The following is a 23,192-nucleotide window of genomic DNA, read 5'->3' as shown; positions in this document are numbered from 1 at the left end:
GTTTTTTTTTTGTTTTTTTTTGTAGTAAGTATTTAGTAACTGTATAAATGCAAGATGATACTTAAAACAATTCCAAGCATAAGAAGTACGAAGAAGTGGATTAAGTGAGTGTGAAGCTAATCGAGGCTAGCAGTTATAGCGGCAAATTTCGAGTCGTTTTCCCATATTTGGAATCCCGACCACGAGTATCATAGCAACCAAAGAGCCAATCCAGAGAGAGCTCGCGAAAGTAACCAGTCCGCGCTGCTGGTTTAACAGGGAGCGGGCACTTAGCAACGCTGTCAATCAAACCTGTTGCTAACGCTACAGGGAGCGATCTCAGGGAAAGAAAACGCCGGATTTGTCTGTTGTTAATGTTCATATCTCGAGTTACCGACACAAAAGCGAAATAAAAACAGCGGGATCATGTAGAGCGGGTTAATACGAACAGTTTAAGAACAAAATGTCGAGTCTGACAGCAGCAGGTACAGAGAGAGGGGACACAGCTTTTCAATAGAAAGTGAAATGGAGCCAGAGTCGATGAAGCTGGAAGCGCACACATGGTCACTTCCTGTTTGTAACGCGGCAGCTAGCAGGTTAGCTATGTCCATTTATATAAACGGTCTACAGGTGACTCATAATTGACCATAGAAAAGACAATATTTCTTTTTTGTTTTATTAAGTATTTAAATCATTATATTGTTGAATGGTTCTATGTAACTCTGATATTAACTTTTTGAGCTGAAAATGAACTCATTCCGCACTCGTTACTTTGGCTGGTGCGATTTCTGGCATTATATTTGGGTGTTCTAGAGAGATTCAAGCCCTCTCCTTAAAAAACCTCAATATGGAAAAAAAATCGGATCTGTAAATTACCAAAAGACGATGTTTACTAACTAGAGGGTTTTAGACAGACATGATGTACAGTACACAAATGCAAACAAATGAACTGCTGACATTTCCCCACTGCAACAGGACAATAATTCACCACAACACAATGAGAAATAATGGTTTCCAGAAGAAGATTTGTCGTATTGTCTTGCCCTTGTCCTTAGTATCAACCTCAAGTTTTTAGTTTTAGTGTTTTAACGGCACATACCCGATCAGAACGGAGACTGTACGAATAAGTCGAGTACGTGAAGGTGTGGAAGATGTACTTTAAAAACATGGAGTAGCTTTGCCAAATACTACAAGGGATGAAAGTACGGATTACAAACACAAATGCAAATGAAGGAACTGTTTAAGTTTAAAACAGTGACCCTCAATTATGTTCTGTTAACCCCCCCATGAAGAAGAAAAAATAATACAATTAAATAAATAAAAAAATTAAGTAAATATCAAAATAATATATTAAAATTAAATAAATATCAAGTTAAAACAGTAAAATTAAATGAAATATATAATAATAAATAATACATGTGTCAAACTCAAGGCCCGCGGGCTAAATGTGGCCCTCTACATCATTTTATGTGGCCCTCAACGGGGTAAATTAAAAGGTATGATGTTCTTAAAATGTGATTTTATCAGGAAAAACACAGTTACACAGCCATATTTTTACATCATGGCAAATACATATGAAATATTTGTAACTTGAATGAGTAATAAATACAAAAACAGTTGATTAACAAGTTTAAAAGTAGTTATATTTATTTGACATTTGGTCCTTTGAGAGGAGCATTTGAGTCTGACACCCCTGGACTAATGCATTATTTATCATTGTAATTGTTTTGAGAATCAATGTTAGTATCAACATGAAGTTTTAATTTTTTGTATGTAAACGTGTGTAGACGTAAACATTGAAGAAATTTGTACTTTCGGCTCTTTTATGGGATCCGAATCTTTTGGATCTGTCCGTTTCAAAGCGCTGTTCAGAAGCCTGGCTCTTTGATTATTTATTTATGTGACAGAATCCAATGTAAGAAGTCATTTTAACAATAAACTAATCACAGAGAGAAACAACCAAGGCTTAAATATGTTTGAAAAATAAATAAAAAGTTGCACTACAATAATAATAATAATTTAAAAACAAACTGTTATGATGCTAAATGTGTTTTTACGTGCACGCTGCTCTGCTTTTGTGCTTATTTTTGTGTCGGTTCGGTGTTAATCAGTTTAAAAACGCAGACAAATCTGAAAGAACAAGATTCGGCTCTTTTAAAAAAATGAGATCCGGATCCAGCCTTTCAAAAGAGCCGACTCGTTCGCAAACATCGCATCACTAATTACCACAAAAAGACCAGCGGGCGACGGACAAAGAATAGATTTCGTAAACACATCCAAACGAATTAGCTGAAGTTTCCTGTTGCACAAGGACAATGATTCTCAATCTAGTATATATTGAGAAATAATTGTTTGCCAGTTCCTTATCCCTGGAGTTACGCAGACGCTGTTCGGGATCTGTTCAGTGAATTATCGAGGCTCCCAATCTAATAAACCCCCAAAATGCATGGACTTTCCGGGGCTAAGTACCTGGTTAATGATACAAAACTGGATCGAGCTTGGGGTGAGCCGGCTCCTTCTCCCCTGAGCTGGTGTCTGCTTGGTCAGATAGGGTCAGACAGTAATATATGGGCGGGCGAAGAGCGACACGCAACCCATTCGTCAGAGAATCACCGGTCACTGGCCTCCTCTCGCTTACACCAGGGGGCAGCGCATGCAAGAGTGAGCGCCTTCTCGAGCAATCAGCGAGGATAAATGCGCAAATAAATCAAACCCTCTCAGAAGAATACAGTGACCTGAAAGACCTGTAACACGGACGACCCGAACTCGGCAGACGGGCGATAAATATACGGGAGGAAGGGAGGAGACGCTAGACGAAAAGGGTTACGAGTCGCAAAAATAAACACGAAATTTGGTGCATTTTTTTGGCAACCGCAGCGGAGGTTAATGGAATACTAGCTCCAAGCTCTGAGCAAGAAGGTCACATAAATACCAATATGTCCTACTGTTTATGTGTGGGTTTTTTGTTCTATTTTCCCATTATATCATTTTAAAATAGCAACGCAAACTGATCAATGCGTTATACTTGCTCTGGAACAACAAAATAAGACGAGGCAAATGGTTTCAAGGTTTTATATTAAGCAAAACTGACTCTTGTGAGGTTTAAGTCGTGCTAAAATGCTGTTTCCTCGTCAAAAACAAACCTGGAGTTGTGTTTTGTTTCATTCACATGTTTGAGTAACGCAAACCCAGACTTCCCTCACCCCAGACACGTCCTCCAGCTCCTCCGGTGGGACCTCAAGGCGTTCCCAGACCAGCCGAGAGACATCGTCCCTCCAGCGTGTCCTTGGTCTTCCCGAGGCCTCCTCCCAGCCCTATATATTAGCCTAAAAATAATCGGCAGAGCTTCTAAACAATCAGTATCGGCATCACCCATTACCATAGTAGTCGCAGGAATTGCTCGTAAATCGCACCAGTGTCCTACTTACAGTACAGCGATGTAGCAGTGCGGTCAGGCCCGTATAGAGAGTATAGATCCGAGGGGCAATGATTGATTAGCTCAGGTTAGCATTAGCATACAGTACACAGTCTGTAGCATGCAGAAACACCTGACGATAAGCTATTACACAGGGACACAAGCTGAGAGAGGCTAACACTCAGCAGTTTTTAGGCCAAATTAGTCTGCAGGAGTGTGCGTGCGTGACAGTATGTGTGCAATGTCAAAGCTAGCCGTAAATAGATAGCATGAGAAAGTATAGCAAAATCTATAGTGAATCCTCCATTGATTTTCACACAAGCTCCGTGGATGAAAGTTAAGTAATACAAGAAACCCATACATTTCAGAACGTGTTTGCAGAGGTCTAAACTAAAAGGACAACGAGATATTTCTATAAGACACTAGAATGTCCGATGTAATGAAGAAAATCTCCTATCGAGCAATGTTTTTATGTGAGTATTCACCTCCAGTCTCTCTCTCTAAAGCCTTTGAATCAGGATAGAAATCTAGAGGTAATAATGGACTTTAACAGCCACATCAAATCAATAACATCTGCAGCTTTTTATCATCTAAAAACAGAGAAATCAAATGTATACTGTCAAAACCAGACTTAGAGAGACTTATCCAGGACTAAACTCGAACCAAACAAAGACTAACCCAGTATGAAACCAGGACGAAACCAGGACGAAACCAGGACTAAATGTGGATAAACCAGGACTAAACCAGGACTAAACATGGACTAAACAAGAGCAAAGCGTGGACAAAACATGGACTAAACATGTACTAAATATGGAGTAAACCAGGTCTAAACCAAGACAAAAACCTTGACTAAACCAGGGATAAATGTGGATTAATCATGGACTACATATGGACTAAACATGGACTAAAATAAGACTAAACCAGGTCTAAACCAGGACTAAAAATGTAATAAACCAGGACTAAACCAGGACTAAATGTGGATAAACCAGGACTAAACATGGACTAAACAAGAACAAAGCGTGGACAAAACATGGACTAAACATGGACTAAACCAGAACTAAACCAGGACTAAACCAAGACAAAAACCTTGACTAAATCAGGGATAAATGTGGATTAATCATGGACTAAATATGGACTAAACTAAGATTAAACCAGGACTAAACAAGCACTAAAATAAGACTAAACCAGGTCTAAACTAGGACTAAAAATGTACTAAACCAGGACTAAACCAAGACAAAAACCAGGACTAAACCAGGGATAAATGTGGATTAATCATGGACTAAATATAGACTAAACATGGACTAAAATAAGACTAAACAAGGACTAAACCAGGACTAAATGTGGATAAACCAGGACTAAACATGGACTAAACAAGAACAAAGCGTGGACAAAACATGGACTAAACGTGGACTAAATATGTACTAAACATGGACTAAACCAGGACTAAACCAGGACTAAACCAAGACAAAAACCAAGACAAAAACCTTGACTAAATCAGGAATAAATGTGGATTAATCATGGACTACATATGGACTAAACATGGACTAAACAAGGACTAAACAAGCACTAAAATAAGACTAAACCAGGTCTAAACTAGGACTAAAAATGTACTAAACCAGGACTAAACCAAGACAAAAACCAGGACTAAACCAGTGATAAATGTGGACTAAACATGGACTAAACATGGACTAAACATGGACTAAACCAGGACCTAAACAAGGGGAATCAGCATTTCAGCTAAAACCTGGAACAGTCTCCTTAAGGATGAGACAGACCTCTACTTTAACACACTTAAACCCAGTGAATGCTTCTGTTTCGCTGCATATGACTGATCTGTTTGTATTGTAATTTTAATGTCTTTCTTATTCTGTAAAGCACTTTGAATTACTCTGTGTACCAATTGTGCTATACAAATAAACTTGCCATCGAAATAATTGCAGTGTTTTGATAAGCGTTTTCAAATTGAAATTTCGATATAGCCCGCAGCCCCGCGCAGCACTGTTGGGTGAATATGTATGAAGTAAAAAAGCAGTTAAAACAATACTACTGCCCATCCAATACAAAACGCGCTGACAAGTTCATTTCAAAGAGAATAGATTTTCAGATAAAAGTTGCCAGTTTAGAGACGTGTTGAGTTGTTTGTGTTTGTGTCTTGCCTTGTCATTGTTGCCATTGTTCCGATACAGAAATCAGGATGATGGATCTGTAAGTTGGTGGTTACTCACAGGCAGACGCAGGGGAGGACAATAACATTTGAGTATTGCGGGAAGAGGCACGTTCACCGGGTTTAGTTTCCTGTTTACGGGCGACATTTTGAGGACTTGTAAGATGGAATATTGAGACTGTTTTAATGTTTCCTCACCGCAAACAGACCTGGAGTTGCGTTTTGTTTCGTGTACACATGTTTAACGCGCAATCCCTGCACGTTTAAGCTCTTTTCGTGAACTGAAAATGCTCTGTTCCACCTTGTGATGTCATCGTGTGGTGATACAGGAAGTGCTCCATTGTGTTTTTAAACTCCACGCACCTTCACAAGAATCATTTTGATCATTTCAGACCTGGAATTGCCACTTATCTCTATTGAACTAAAGGTAAAACGTAGCTGTTAACTTGAAAACTACCACTTCGTGACATCACAAGTTGCAAATCCAGGTCTATTTTTGATGAGGCAACAACATTATAACATGACTTAAAGCTCAATGAGTCAATTTTGCTTTGTTTTGCGTGCTTTAAGTACCTTTGCGTTGGTATTTCATGTTTTAGAACCTACACCATAATGCCAAGTGGGAACAGTGTTATAACATTTTGCAGATCTGTCCTTCAAATGTGAACATGTGACTTTTCTGGCTGAGAGTTTGCCACGTGTTGTCTCCATGGAGATGTAGTGCTTTTCCTGAATTGTCCTACAGCAGGGGTGTCCAAACTATGGTCCGGGGGCTAAACGCAGCCCTCAGACCAGTTTTTATCTCCTTCTGAACCGGCCCAGTTGATCATAAGCAGCACTTTTAACAGCAAATTAAACTATTTCTATCACTATAATCTCAAACATCACATTGCAGTGAGATACAGACATAAAATTAATGTGTTTTAAGCCTTATTAATACACAGCGGCTCCGTCAAAGCTGTGTTTAAACTGTATTGTGGCTCTACGCTTCAAATGTTTTGAAACGTGGCCCTCGATAAAAAAAAAGTTTTGGCACCTCTGTCCCACAGTATGGCTTTAAACTATATTCCATTTATTCAATTACAGGTGTTTTATCCCATCTCTGCTGAACTAAAGGTAAACGGTAGCTGTTAACTTGCAAAATATCACTTCATGACATCACAAGGTGGAACAGAGTGTTTTGAGGTTTGGAGATATAGACAGACTAATAATAAAGTGTTAAACATGTGTGAATGAAACAGCCATTTTTAAAGGTTCTACGTTGCACAAAATGGACTCTTGTGAGCGTTAAGTCGTGTTTTAATGTCGTTTCCTCATCAAAATCATACGTAGAGTTGTGTTTTTCATCCACGCGTGTTTGGATAATCCTCGTTTATTCGTTTATCGTCGTCTCCAAAGCTCAAAATGCTCCGTTCCACCTCGTGATGTCAAGAAGTGACGGGGGAGTTTTCAAGTTAACAGCTACTTTTTACCTTTAGTTCAGTAGAAATCTGCAAATCAAGGACCTCAGCTCACCTAAGATAAGATAAAAAAAGTTGCTAATCGCTATGGCAACGTGGCTAATCGTCTCTGAAACGCGCGGACACGAGCTTCAGCAGCTTCCAAACCAACTCCAGGTCTGTTTTTGAGGAGGTAACATGAATTAAAGCTCACAAGAGTCACTTTTATAATGAATAATTAACAGATTTACATAAGATTTATCTTTATTTACATAATTAATACCCAAATACTGACTTCTGTCCCTCATTAGAAAGTCAGATCATATGAGTAATTTGAAAACAACTGCAAATATATGGACTCCGCACAGAAGTTCAACCTAGGTGAGTAAACTGAGGTGTGTAGAGCAGTAAATCCAGCCTATTTACATTTTGAGGGTGTACTCCAGTGAGCCAGACAACGCCGAGCACTGATCCGAGCGCTCGGATAGGAGGAAATCATTTGGAATTTAGAGCAGAGCGGCTGGTTAAAATGCGTGGATAAATAGCACAAGGGAAGCAGCTACGACTACAGAAATATGCAAATCAAACGCGCTGTGTCTCGGGCTGGTACACGCAACGTCACGGTAACGGCAAGAACGCGCGGGGAGAGAACTTTGACCTCCTGAAGGCACGTAAAATACTGCGGGTTTGCGTTACAGTCAGAAAGAGTTGTCGTTGTTTTGTGTGGCAAATAGCGTGTGCCTCGTTTATCGCGGGGGTTACGTTCTAAAAATAACCCGAAATAGGCAAAATCTGCGAAGTATCAGCTTTATTTTTTACAATTATTATATGTTTTGCAGCTGTAAAACCCCTCACCACACACTTTATACACTTTTCTATGTAGTTTTCTCTTAATCGGTCACGTTTTTTCCACCTTCAAGTCACTCAAAGCGCTTTACATCAAGAAACCACACGCGCAAATTCACACACGAGTGTATGCAGACGCTGGGGCGAGGTGGGTTAAGTGTCTTGCCCAAGAACACAACGATAGCGTTCATGTGTGGGAGCTAGCATTGCACCGCTAACCTGTAAATCGATGATGTTTATGTCGAAAGCAGGATTCAAAACGTCAACCTTCAGATTAGTGGACAAAAACTCTAACAACTGAGCTACTTTCACGCTAATAACAATGAGAAAAACTAGCATTTCTACCGCACTGTTAGCATACGCGACGCAGATTGGGTTAGCTTGACAATGAGGCAGCTGTAGTGGATTTCTATTAAGTAATAAAGTGTCTTGCCTCAGTACAGATATATTGTAAAAGCAGCTCTTAAAGTCAAAGTGAGAAGTAGCGTGTGTTTATCCTCCACGAATTGTTAGCATGCTAGTTGTCTTTTGTAGTAACGTGACGGCAAACTCCACTAACGATGATACGAGAACTATTTTATTTTTTTTATTTTGTGCTTTTAAGCCTATAGCGTCGGATGCTATCGCCGCCGATAAACTCGCGGTCGCGGACTTTCCGTTACCGTAACTCCGCGACCGATTAAAAATGTTACTGTCATTACGGTAAGGCGCTTATGTCGTCCCTCGAAGACGACCAAAGGAAAAATAAGAATGTTTATGTAAAATAGAGGTAGTTGTGTGATTAAAAAAAGGCAAAAGTACACGCTGATACTTCATTTAACATGATTTTTATGGCAAAAAAAGAATTAAAAAGTCGAGGCAAGATATAACTCCCATGTTGTGGTTGCTACTACGCTAAAGGGCTCATATTACGCCATTTTCTGATCTGTTAAAATGTTGTTTATTCATCACAAACAGACCTGGAGTTGTGAGTTCTTCTCTCAAACTGAAAACGCTCTGTTCAACCTCGTGATGTCATCGTGCGGTGATACAGGAAGTGCTCCGCTGTGTTTTTAAACTCCACACGCCTTCATTTCTAGAATCATTTGGATAATTTCAGCCACTGGAATTGATTAATAACACAATAAAACGTAGCCGCTAACTTGCAAAAACTACCACTTCATGAGCGTTTTAAGCTTTGAAGATGTGGACAAACTAATTATAAAGTGTGTGAATGAAACAAAACACAACTCCAGGTCTGTTTTTGTGCTTTTAACAACATTATAACATTATTTAAAGCTCACAAGAGTCTATTTCGTGTACTATCGAACCTTTAACAGTCTCATGTGGAGAAGTACAGAAAATAGACTTACGAATAAAACGTGCTATGTGCTAAAGGTCAAAGGACATATGTTTGAAAGGCCAGCTACGTCTATCAAAACTCACTAATCTGTGTTGTGGAGGCGATGTGTAGAGTTATTTTAAATGCGATCAGATCTGAAAATACTCGTCCAAACAGCTCCCGTTTGTACAGTAACTTTCATAAACGATGCTACGCCGGTTCTGCTCAACCCACGGGCGCTCGGTGGCATCTGTTTTTCCGTTTATGGGGCTGTAAACTGGACTCCAACAATGTCAATACTGTTTCCAAGTGACAAAGAAAAAAAAACTGTCGAACCATATGTTGCCTGAACAGAAACGACGCAAAGTCTCGATCAATCCGGACGTTTCAGCCATTTTTAAAGGTTCTACGTCGCACAAAATGGACTCTTGTGAGCGTTAAGTCGTGTTTTAATGTTGTTTCCTCATCAAAAACATACGTAGAGTTGTGTTTTTCATTCACACGTGTTTGAATAATCCTCGTTTATTCGTTTATCGTCGTCTCCAAAGCTCAAAATGCTCCGTTCCACCTCGTGATGTCAAGTTAACAGCTACTTTTTACCTTTAGTTCAGTAGAAATCTGCAAATCAAGGACCTCAGCTCACCTAAGATAAGATAAAAAAGTTGCTAATCGCTATGGCAACGTGGCTAACTGTCTCTGAAACGCGCGGACACGAGCTTCAGCAGCTTCCAAACCAACTCCAATCACCTATAGAAGAACATCCATAGTATTTTTCCATTGAAGCAGTTAGCGTTTAAGATTAGCCTGTTCATTTCCTTGTTACATTTTGAAGTTGATATGTCTGATAAAACCGGATGCCCTTCCAGCCATAACTTCTGTGTCCATATATTTGCAATTGTTTTCAAATTACTCATATGGAAGTCAGTATTTGTGTTTTAATTATGTAAATAAATATAAATCTTATGTAAATTTTTGTTAATTATTCACTATGAGAACTCCAAATGTTGTTGTGTAAGGCAAATATAATGTACACATAAGGAAACAGCCAGGAAACTTAAGACAAAAAATAGATTTAAAGGCCCTATATTACACAAAACTGACTCTTCTGAGCTTTAATTTGTGTTATAATGTTGTTACTTCATCAAAAACAGACCTGGAGTTCCACCTTGTGATGTCATGAAGTGGTAGTTTTCAAGTTAACGGCTACGTTTTACCTTTAGTTCACTCGAAATCGGCAAAACCTGGGTTGAAAAATCATCCAAATGATTCTAGCGAAGACGTACGGAGTTTAAAAACACAGCGGCGCACTTCCTGTATCACCACATGATGACATCACAAGGTGGAACGGAGTGTTTTCGGTTCGAGAGAAGAAGAACTCAGCCTAAACACACAACTCCAGGTCCGTTTGTGACGAGAAAACAACATTATAACACAGAAAACAGCGTAATAATTAACATCTTTAACAAGTTTATTTCGTTTTTTTTGCAGAAGACGTCAACTCAAATCACGCTTTCGATTCGCTTACAACGCACAACCCGACTTCCTTCTCACGCAAAACTGCAGAATCCCTCCGTAAAGACAGCGAGCGAATACCCACAGCCAGGCTCAATCCCACATTTTTAAGGACAGTAATAATTCTATTCATAAAACCAACATTTGCATATGAAATTTACATTCATGGCGCGATATTTTGGACCCGTGTGTACTCCCTGAGAGCGTGTCATCTCTGCTGGCACATTTCAAAAGCAGGTTCTTTGCCGTAACTTTGGATGATTGCGGTTGACAAGGTATAATTATGTGTCATTAGAAAACAGATGGAACAGCCCGGGGTCTAGCTATGGATAATTGTAGAGATAGCGAGCTTTATGTGTATGTTGTTAGCGACATTTGTGAATGGCATAGTGCATTAATACAACAGGCTAAGGGCTAATGAGCGGAGCTGCTGCATTTTAATGAATCTTTAGTGCAAAGTAGCAAAAGCTTTCTGTTTTTTGAATCGGGAAAGATAAGTGGAACAGAGGAGACGGGGCAGAGGTATGGGGATGTGGAGATAGAGGAGTCGTTACAGAAATCTGATGTAGAGAAATGTTAAAAAGATGAGCGGAAATACTTAAAAAATTGAAGCGAAGCAGGTTTTTTTCGCCGTGTTTAACGCACAAACGCTGCGTATTTAGGCGGGAATGTTCTTCTCGCAAACTGGAAAACACTCCGTTCCACCTTGTGATGTCATCGTGCGGTGATACAGGAAGTGCGCGGCTGCGTTTTGAACTTCATACGTCATCACTCGAACCATTTTCAGCTCTGGAATTGCCAATCTCTGCTGAGGTAAAAAGGAGATGTTACGGAAATCTGATGTAGAAAAATGTGAAAAAGATGAGCAGAAATACTTAAAAATTGAAGTGAAGCTGTTTTTTTTTCCATGTTTAACACACAAACGCTGCGTATTTAGGCGGAGTTGTTCTTCTCTCAAACTGAAAACACTCTGTTCCACCTTGTGATGTCATCGTGTGGTGATACAGGAAGTGCTCCGCTGTGTTTTTAAACTCCACACACCTTCATTTCTAGAATCATTTGCATCATTTCAGCTCTGGAGTTGCCGATCTCTGCTGAACTAAAGGCAAAAAGGTAGACGTTAACTTGAAAACTACCACTTCATGACATCACAAGGTGCAACTCCTGGTCTGTTTTTGAGGAGGTAACAACATTATAACGTGACTTAAAGCTCGTAAGAGTCGATTTTGTGTAATATAGATCCTTTAAAAATGCTACGAGAACCTTTGCTTTGGTATTTCATGTTTTAGAACCTACAATATAACAAAAACTCATAAAAGTTAATTTTGCAGATCTGTCCTTCAAACGTGTCCATGTAACTTTCCTGGTGGGGAGTTTGCCACGTGTCGTCTCCACGGAGATGCAGTGCTTTTCCTGAATTGTCCCGCAGTATGGCATTAAACTATATTGCATTTCTTCAATTACAAGTGTTTTTTTTGTCCCATCTCTACAGAAGTAAAGGTAAAAAGGCAGATATTAACTTGCAAACTACCACTGCATGACATCACAAGGTGGAACGGAGCATTTTGAGCTTTGGAGATGTAACAGACACAATGCCAGGTCGGTTTTTGATGAAGTAACAACATTTTTTGTAATGTAGGAGCTTTAAAACGTATTTTACTCAGATAGTAAGCAGCGGAAATGTGGAGAAACAGGTTCCAACAACTTTACAACCCCAAAAATGATTGATGATGATTGATGAATATTAACAGGGAACTACGTAACTTTCCTGGTGTGAGGTCTACCATCTACACGTTTCCATGGAGACATCACTGCTTTGTAGGTTCCACAGAATGATAGTGAACTTATGACACGATGAGTTTGCAGGTCAGCTCTACGGAGAGGCGCCCCCGCTCGTAATCAGACGCTTTTTTGACCAATATTACACCTGCACTTGACACATTTCAGACAAGGCAATAACTAATAATATCTCCATGGAAACAAGCAGGTTTGCGAACTCCCCGTTAGAAAAGTTACACAGCTATAAAAAATATGTTTTAAATTGTCAAACCACATATTTATGCCAGGTGCCGTATTCAGAATGCATAGTTTTCAAGGTATTTTTGAGCAATATTACACCTGTACACCTTGAGTAACTGCAAGACACTTAAATGCCACACTGTGAAACATTTTGGGCAAGGAAATAACTAATAATATCTCCATGAAGACGAGCAGATTGTGAACACCTCATTAGAAAAGCTACACACTTATAACGAAAATATATATAGTTGACATATAATTTATGTCTAAAAACGCACAAATCGCCACCGTTTTTTAGTCAAATTACACATTTATGCCAGATGCCCTTCCTGTCGCACTGGTGTCTTTCCTCAAGGACACAAAACCCGTCTCCTTCAGGTAAAAATCTAACCAAACAATCCACTCAAATGCATTTTTCATGGGCCGTTCAAAGACTGTATTTCATTAACCAAACTTGAGATAACAAACACTGATAGCAGAAGTCATTTAGATTTAAATAGAAAATAAAAAAATAAAAAAAACACCGCCGTCTATCTCCATCTGCTGCCGAGGTGTAACGCCGCTGACAGCAAAAAAGGGATAAAGACAAAGGCTTAAAGAAAGACGGCGAAACAGGAGTGTGCTCGGATCGATTAGAGACTCAGCACTTTTTATAAATCTCTACGAATTTCCCCCAGGCACGGAGCCATCAGCGACGCCGCGCTCTGATTGGTCGCTCAGACAGGAAGGCTTGTTCTGCAAAGACCTGCCACACGCCAAGGACAGGGCGAGCCGAACCTGCCGAGGATACAGAGGGAAAATAAGACGAGGAGACGGGGAGCGCTGTCGACCGGAGGAACGGCAGACACATACTAAAAAAACCGGCCCTGCGTCGTTTTCGCGCGCTGAGCCGTGTCATAAAAATGCACGTGTCAATACTTCAATATCCCACATCCGCCGACACTTGAACGCAACATCCAATAAGACTCTGCTCGCTGTCTGCGGCTGTCAGATCAGCGCTCTCGAACAGTGGGGAAAAGCACACGTGGCGTTTGATTTACCTCTGCTGAAGTGTCACGATTAGGACGATACTAGAGCACAAACAGGTTAAAGGTTAAAATGATGATTAAATGTCTTTTTTAACCACAAAATAGCTCAGTAAAAATGCACGTTTAGTGATATAATGAGACGTTTGGACAAACTTTTTCTAGTAAAACATCAATTTCAAATGTATTTTTTGAGAAGTCAGTGTGAATTTGTGTGTTGATGCTTGTTTAGTCTTAACCAAAAACGAGCGAGACAAGACATAGTACTAAAACTACGCTGTACTACTGCATTTGTCAGCCCGTGCCTTCCACATATAAAGTGAATTTGCTCAAAAAGATCATCCAAATTGTCTTTTTTGAATGCCACGTTTGCTTTCCAAGTGCAGCGTCTCGGTCAGTTCTGAAATCCGCGCTGGCAAAGAGGGAATTTCCTCGCTTTTCTACAACAGAATGATCAGTCTCTTTGAGTAAATCGTCTTATTACAGCAGTTTATAGACCAAAATGATCAATATCTACGGCAATACGTGATACTAATATTGTGTCGGTGCATCTCTAGTCACGATACTTAAATTCCCAAACTCAATTTCGACACTAAGGAGGAGACTCAATGCAACGATGATCATTAAAAACCCCCTTTACACTTCACACTCGTTAGACAATACACAATAGACAACTTTCTTTTCTATTCCCACGTTGTTTTATATCTGTGTAATTCCTCAGTCGTCCACTAGGTTCATAGTGGTCCATGGGCGTGTACTAGTTTATGTGTCTTATACTTGAAAGATACAGCTCATTTCTGTCGTTTTGTGGCTTTTTTAGTATCAATACTTGCTCAAATGAGTATCTAGTTTTGATATTAGTTTAAGTATTGATTAGTATCTGATTTTTTATACTTTTAAGACCTTTTTAAGACCCTTTTAAGACCCTTTTTAAGACCCTTTTAAGACCCTTTTTAAGCCCCTTTTAAGACCCTTTTAAGACCCTTTTTAAGACCCTTTTTAAGACCCTTTTAAGACCCTTTTTAAGCCCCTTTTAAGACCCTTTTAAGACCCTTTTTAAGACCCTTTTAAGACCTTTTTAAGACCTTTTTTAAGACCTTTTTAAGACCCTTTTAAGACCTTTTTAAGACCCTTTTAAGACCCTTTTAAGACCTTTTTAAGACCCTTTTAAGACCCTTTTTAAGACCCTTTTAAGACCCTTTTTAAGACCCCTAACTACCAAACGTTGATAACTTGTGAAGTATTACTGGTACAATTCACTCAACTCACTTTACTCTTTATGTACTTAATCTGTCCTTACGTTGTACTTTTCAGTCTTATAATTGTCTTGATTTTGCTTGCATGCTCTTATTCCCCTGCTGTTTTTGTACTTTATGCTGCAACACCGTAATTTCCCCACCGTTATGACAAATAAAGTTTTATCTTATCTCATCTCATAGTATTTTCTGTTCGCCTAATGTTCAAACCAATAGACATGCTAAATACTAAACTTAGCGCACTTTCATCCATCCATTCATTTTCTCTTGCTTATCTGTGACCGGCAGAGACTCCCAGACTTCCCCCACCCCAGACACTTCCTCCAGCTCCTCCAGAGGCGTTTCCGGTCCAGCCAAGACAGACATACTCCCTCCAGCGTTAAACGATTTACCGGATGGTTTCACATCTGTTTTGTTTACTTTTCGACATTGTTTTTGCCATTGTATCTCTACTGCTGTTGTTTTTGTTTTGTTTTTTTTGCACTGCTGCCAACAAAAAAAACAACAAAAAACGTGGCAGATTTCCATGGTAACGGTTGTTTTGGACATTCTGTTGTTACGTAACTCACTCAGATAGGAAGCATGAGTCACTGTTGTATTGATTATTTGGTGTTTTTTTAATGAGAATTATGCAAAACTAATGAATATGATCAATGCTTCTGTTTATTTTGTCATACTTAAACAAAATTAAACATCTTTACCAATTTACCTCCATCTCAAATCAAAATTATAAACCTATAAAAGGCTGTGACGTCCTTTGTCCTTAAGCGATTCTGATCTCAAAACACCAATCAACTGCAAACTGAAGGACCCAAAGCTTCTGAAACAATAATTTGAACATTGTCTTTACATAAGTGCAGCATCATGACCAGCAGCAGTTACAAAACACACCACTAGATGGCACTGTCTCAGCTTTCAACTGCACCTCGAGTCAGAAACACAGTCCTCACGTCTCCTATTTTTACCCCACACATGTTTACAGAGAGCACCGTTCATTTGCAGCATAGTAGGGAGAAATGTGTTATGTTTTCTCCATATTGTGCTCACACGTTTGTGATTTTAAAGGTGGATTATGCAACTTTTCGGATGGAAGGTCAGCTACCTGCTTGTCTCCATGGAGATGTTATTGCTTTGCCAAAAATGCCTCACAGAATGGCCTTGAATTTATGTCGCAATGGAGACGAAAAGGTGACAGTAGCTCAGTTGGTAGAGCATTTGTCCACTGACCCAAAGGTTGTCGGTGCGATTCCAGCTCCAACAGATGAATCCTGTTGTTGTGTCCTTGGGCAAGACACTTAAAAAACACTTGTGTATGTGAATAGGTGAGTGGTTTCGTGATGTAAAGTGCTTTGAGTGCCTTGAAAGTTGGAAAAACGCTATATAAAAATGTGACCAAAATGTGATCATGCCTCCAGATAAAATTCCAGGTCAGATCTGTGGAGAAGTGACCCCGCTCACAGTTAGAAAGCGTGTTTTTTAAAGTGTTTTGCGCAATAAAACACCTGTAATTGAATAAATGCAGCATAGTTTCATGAGATATTTCAGGAAAAGCAGTGGATCTCCATGGTAACAACACGTGGCAAACCCTCGGCCAGAAAAGTTACATGTGCGTTTGAAGGACAGATCTGCAAAATGAACTTTTATGAGTTTTTAACCACGTTATTATTCCCACCTGGAGTTCTACTGTAGGTTCTAAAACATGAAATACCACAACAAAGGTACTTACAGAATGTTTAAAGGTCCTATATTACACAAAATTGACTCTTGCAAGCTTTAAGTCATGTTATAACGTTGTTACCTCATCAAAAACAGACCTGGAGTTGCACCTTGTGATGTCATGAAGTGGTAGTTTTCAAGTTAACTGCTACCTTTTTACCTTTAGTTCCGTAAAGATTGGCAATTCCAGAGTTGAAATGATCCAAATGATTCTAGTGAAGGTGTATGGGGTATAAAAACACACTGGAGCACTTCCTGTATTACCACATGATGACATCACAAGGTGGAACAGAGTGTTTTCAGCTTGAGAGAAGAACTCCGCCTAAATGTGCAGGGTTTGTAAATAAAAAAACAACAACAGAACTCCAGGTCTGTTTGTGATGAGGAAATGACATTATAATACATCAGAAAATAGCGTAATACGGGTTCTTTAAAGTCCAGCGACGACAGAAACACCGCGCGCTACGTTCACTTTAAGCGCCGCTCCTCCATATGCTGCAGACGTCCTGTTACCGTCCAAATGTTTGTACGCCGTGAATGTGAATGGAAACGCCGGCTTTGACTGCGCCTATGGAAACAAAGGAAGACCAGGCCACAATGGGGAGTGCAAATATACATTTTAATTTATGTGTTAGCGCGCCCACAAGCTAACACCAGCAGGTACAAAAGCTTGACAATCTGGACCGTTCCTTGCTGTAGTGATGCTAATGAGATATAAAGGAGAGTTACAGTTTGCTGGGACACAATAGAAGATGGATGGCGCCGGTATATTAAGCCTGGCTCCGCCCACTGCATTGGAGCTGCACAAGTGTTCACTGTCTGCAATGTATTTTTGAGTTTACATAAGCGTACATACTTTTAATGAGAGTTTTTTCACTGTGTTATATGGCTGTTGTGTCATCAAATGTGTAGTATTTTGCTTCATTCACAAAAAAACATTCACAAACTTGACTCTTTTGAGCTTTAAACCATGTTATAATGTTGTTCCCTCCTCAAAAACAGACCTGGAGTTGTGTTTTGTTTCATTCACACATGTTTGAGTAACACTTTATCATTAGTCTGTTTATATATCCAAAGCTCAAAATGCTCTGTTCCACCTTGTGATGTCATGAAGTGGTAGTAAGGATCCTCTTACAGAGACTAGAGGACTGGGTGGGCATCTCTGGTACTGGCACAAAACTGGTAGACAGGGACTTCTTTGTTGAAATTGGAAAATGTGTCTCAGATAAAATGGTCCTGACCTGTGGGGTGCCCCAAGGGTCAATTGTAGGACCCCTGTTGTTTAATCTCCACATGCTGCTGTTGGGCCTTTTAATACACAGCAATAATGTGTCCTACCACAACTACGCAGATGGCAGATGTTTCAGTTTTCTGCAGTTAAACCCTGGAACATTCTTCCTGAAGATGTGAGACAGGCCTCTACTTTGATAATCTTTAAATCCAGGCTCAAAACGGTTCTGTTTAGCTGTGCATATGACTGAAAGGGGTTTATTCTGCACTCTTCTCTTTTAATGTACATTTTTGATGATTATTAATGTTCTTATTTGTTTTATTGTGATTTTAATGTCATTTTTATTCTGTAAAACACTTGAATTACTTTGTGTACGAATTGTGCTATAAAAATAAATTTACCTAGCGTAGTTTTCAAGTAAACTGCTACCTTTTACCTTTAGTCCAGTAGCGATTGGCAATTCCAGGGCTGAAATGATCAAAATGATTCTAGTGAAGGTGTAAGGAGTTTAAAAACACAGTGAAGCACTTCCTGTATCACCACATGACATCACAAGTTGGCGAGGAGTGTTTAACATTTGAGATAAGCGCTCTAAATGTGCCTAAACGTGCAAGATTTGTGCATTAAAGACTGTGCTCTCAACCAGAAAAGTTACATAATACACAGAAAAAGATGATATAGTTAAATAAGGTGAATATCTGTTTTAGTTGAGAGAGTTTTGAGTGAAGTACGAAGCCTTTAGTGTTGGTATACTGCTGTTTTATTTGAGTCAGAACACATGAGTTCCTCCTGGTACATGTGCGAGTCCCAGCGTGGTGTGGACCAATTAAATTTGGGAGATGGATGACCGAGGCTTAGGCAGCAGCAGCAGCGGCAGACAGCCTCTTCCTGCCGACAACAGGAAATGAGACGACCTTATTTGGAAGACACTGCGACGACATCACAGGGCGTTAAAGACGAATTACCAGCACTCGTCTGCCGCCTCCACCCATCATCCCCCCATACATCTGCACTGAGAGCAACAACATTAGCCCAAGCCTGAAGTATCAACGCTATTACTTAAATGACTCTTCCAAACATGCCCCAAACACAGTATTTACATAGATCATAATGGTTTCCCTCCAAATATAATGGCATGCTAATAGTTTTCTAAAGCTACAAATCACTAATGGACTAACCGGGCCGCACAAAAACAGTAAATAATTCATCAGTGACAGCATCTTCTTCGACGTAACTTTCGCCCGTTCCTCATGAGACGCTAATAAGTTTGTCCGTAGATGTATAATGAAACTCCTGACAGGAAATCGCCACAGAAATCCATTTGATATAACGGCGAGTTTATTATATCTGTGCTGGATCTGCTCTTGTCTCCGCGACAACGTGTCACGTAAAACGCATCAGACGCGACGCACAAAAGTAGAGCCACGAGCGAGTGAAAATGAAACAGAAACTAAAGTCTTTGGAGAGGTTTTTTGCAAAGCGGAAAAGGCCAAAAGAGGAGCCAGAAGAGGAGCCAGAGCCAGAAGAGGAGCCAGAGCCAAAAGAGGAGCCAGAAGAGGAGCCTACGACCTCCAAGAAAAAGAAAGATCAATTTAACAGACAACACCAGGAGTCCTACTTAAAATATGGGTTTGTCGCTGCAGGTGACTCTCACGCGTTGAGTCCGCTCTTCGTAATACGCCGAGAAAAAGCGAACGAGGAAATGAAACCTTCAAAACGGCTTCGGCTCATGGAGACTAAGTGCCCGGGATTAAAATATAAGACTTTAGCAAAAAAGGTTGGGGACCCCTGCTCTAGACTGAAGAAATCCCAAACCAACACACCATGTCCATACTACGCAACGATGGTGAAGTGTCTTGCCTAAAGACGCAACAACAGAACTTACTACTAAAACATTATTTTGTCTGGTTGCAGTTTTTACCAATTCGAAAACTGATTACCAACTGACAAGACAAACAACTTGAACAACTATTGTCAACTTTGATATTAAAACTTTGGGATGGCAGACAAAACTTCTCGATTTCAGCACTGTCCAGATGACCTTTAAAACCATTTCTACCGTAACTATTTCAAACACTCCATCAATCCACATGAGCAAAAAGAGCAGGCTGGACTTTGACACCATTTTGAATACCAAAAGCAAATCTCATAAACGCACCATGCTAAATATTTGCTGCATTTCCCCAGTCGCAAATGGCCTCGAACGCCAAAGTCAATATAACGTCACATTAAAAACAACTTAATATTTCATTCTGTTTACTCCAATGTGTCCTTAGAGTTTTGCTGATCAGACCCCAGGTGCTGTACCTCATTTTTAGAGTCTTAGAAACATGAAAAACCTTCCAAATACATTCCTAGTACTCCTTTTACAACAGCATGCTAGCTAGCTCACATAGTCTCAAAGCTAACGCTAACTTTTACGAAAAACATCAAATATAAAATAAACAACCCATTAAAAACTGAAAATGATTAACGTAAGGACGACCCCGTTGTTTTTATATTTAGATTATTTCAGTTTGCGGTGTTTTGATAAGTGTCACGCCTCAAAATTAGCATTAGCGTTAGCATCGAGACACAAACGCCTCCCATTTTAAACTAATGTTCTAAATTAACGTTCGCGCCACTCAGCAAAAACCTCACAGAGACAGAACTGGACGGGAAGCAGCGACGTTAACGCTAGCTACAAACAACTAGCATGCTAATAGCACACTTTCTGATTCTGCAATGATAAAAGTTTTTTTATTAGATGCTAACAGTACACAGCAGTCTCATTTTGACCTCAAGAACTGCTTTGACATCATCTGTGCTTGAGCGAAACTAATTTTGCTCAACGACACGGACCAAAATGGGTAAATAAAACTAAAAAAACAAGTAAAACTCATACGTGTCACCGTTTAATACCTTGACCTCCTTATACTGACAATGATTTCACTCTATAGCGTTTTTTTTATTTTTTTATTTCACGTCAGGATACAACCGTCTACGCCCCCCAGAGGACACTCAGGGTTCAGTGAATGACTAAGCTTGACTCAAATGGCAACTATCCCTGAGAGGGCCAAGTCAGAAGGCATTTTTCATTTCGTCTACAAACTACTGAGAAAAACACTTAACCTGTGCACACAAGAGCGGCCCGCCAGAAAAGACCGGAGCGAAGAACGCAGATGACAGAAGGCTGTAAAAGTGGAGGTCAAATGGAGCACCGCAAGAAAATAGCAAAGGGTTGACTTTAGTCCGAAAAATATTACTCGGGAACAGGTGAAGGAATGTTCTTATTATACGCCTTGAAATGACAGCCAACAGTCAAACGTGGCTGAAATAGAGCCATCAAATTTCTGCGTGTCCATGACTTCTAGTGGGATCGTTTCATAACTTATTTCACTGGTAAAATTGAGCATCTAACAAGGTCCTATATTTTGCAAAAATGGGTTCTTGAGAGGTTTAAGTCGGGTTATAATGTTGTTACCTCCTCAAAAACAGACCTGGAGTTGTGTTTCGTTTCATTTACACATGTTACATAACCTTTTGTTGCTAGTCTCTCTACATTTCCAACGCTTCAATTGCTCTGTGCCACCTTGTGATGTCATGAAATGGTAGTTTCCATGGCAACAACTACCTTTTACCTTTTAGTTAAGCAGACATTGGCATTTCCAGGGCTAAAATAATTCAAATAATTCCTCCTAAAGTTGTGAGACAGGCCTCTACTTTGACAATATTTAAATCCAGGCTCCAAAAGTTTCTGTTTAGCTGCGCATACGACTGAAAGGGTTTTATTCTGCACTTTTCTCTTTTAATGTTAATTTTATTTGTGATTATTTATGTTTTGATTTGTTGTATTGTGATTTTAATGTCTTTAATGTCTTTCTTATTGTGTAAAGCCCTTTTTTTTAACGAATTGTGCTATATAAATAAACTTACCTTGCCTAGTTATTGAAGTTAACAGCTACTATTTACCTTTAGTTCAGTAGTGATTGGCAATTCCAGGATTCTAGTGAAGGTGTGTGGAGTTTAAATGATGACATCACAAGGTGGAACAGAGTGTTTTCTGTTTTTTTTCTGAGAAGAGCGTGGCCTAAATATGCAGGATTTTTGTGTTAAACATGTGTGAATGAAACAAAACACAACTCCAGGTCTGTTTGTGATGAGGAAACAACATTATAACATAGACCTGAAAACTGTGTAATATGGGCTTTTTAAAGAGGGGATATTACACTTTTATGGGGCATCAGTTGATAACACATTACATATTTTGATCCCCAAATATGGAACTCGACTCTGTATTCACCTCTATAACTACTCTGGCCTCGATGAGCTTCATTTGACTGGAGCTGAACGCTGTGGGTGACGTCAGACTCACTTAATCCACTTCTTTATACAATCTGTGGTTCAATCATCTCCAGTTTAACAGTTGAAGATATTAGAAAGTACTACTATATATAATAATTTGTGTAAAACTAGGGCTAAATGAAATGTCATAAATATGTTGAACACAGTGATCCCTCGTTTATCGCAGGAACAGGCGAAATCCGTGAAGTATCAGCTTTATTTTTTACAATTATTCTCTATGTTTTTGTCTGTAAAACCCCTCACCACACACTTTATACACTTTTCTCACACAGGCGTTAACATTTTCTCACATTTCTCTCTCGTTTAAACTCTCTCAAAGTTCAAAACCTTCGTAGGCGTCTTTGTCGGTGCAGAACGTTTCATCGACATTGTGGGTTTTGTCGGGGAGAAATCAAATTACAAACGTACAGCACTTCAGAGTCACACTGCGATCCGACGTTTATGTAAATTTGTCTGAACACATTCTGTACTGGACAGGAGACACGGCACGGAGGAGACTGATGGACAATGGTCTACAGTCCAACAGCCAATCAATAAACTAAAACACCAAGGCTAAAACACCGGGCTGAAATTAGCAATATTATGACTAAGAAAACGGACATTTTAAACATTTCAAGTCTCCACACTCTCATCGCAGACTCTTGTTCAGCTCTACTGCAAGAAAAATCTGTCCAGGTCCCTCATGTTCAAAAGCTTTACCCAACAGCAGCGCAATATATTCAAGTCCCTCTGTATCTTTGAAAAGGTAATGCATTCTCCTAAACAGGTTTCAACCCCTTCGTATGACAAGCCTCTGATTAAAAACACACTTTTACATTTATCATGATTCCGCTCTTAGCCCGCCGCGTCCTTTTTGCTATTTGTCTTATCAGCTGTGATGTTTCAAATTCCCTTACACTTTCCGTATACTGTCTCTCCATTTTAT

The 23,192-nt window shown here is 39.6% G+C and overlaps 1 protein-coding gene across 1 annotated transcript in view; it reads right to left on the bottom strand.

The window, feature by feature from the left end:
• Positions 1-23,192, bottom strand: part of exoc4 (exocyst complex component 4) — a 266,766-nt gene that overhangs the window by 99,938 nt on the left and 143,636 nt on the right. The window lies entirely within an intron of this gene.

The sequence above is a fragment of the Periophthalmus magnuspinnatus genome, chromosome 12 (assembly GCF_009829125.3).
Source record: "Periophthalmus magnuspinnatus isolate fPerMag1 chromosome 12, fPerMag1.2.pri, whole genome shotgun sequence".
NCBI classification, from domain to species: domain Eukaryota; kingdom Metazoa; phylum Chordata; class Actinopteri; order Gobiiformes; family Gobiidae; genus Periophthalmus; species Periophthalmus magnuspinnatus.
Note: the sequence above shows the minus strand (reverse complement) of the source record. Positions and strands in the feature narration are given on the sequence as shown.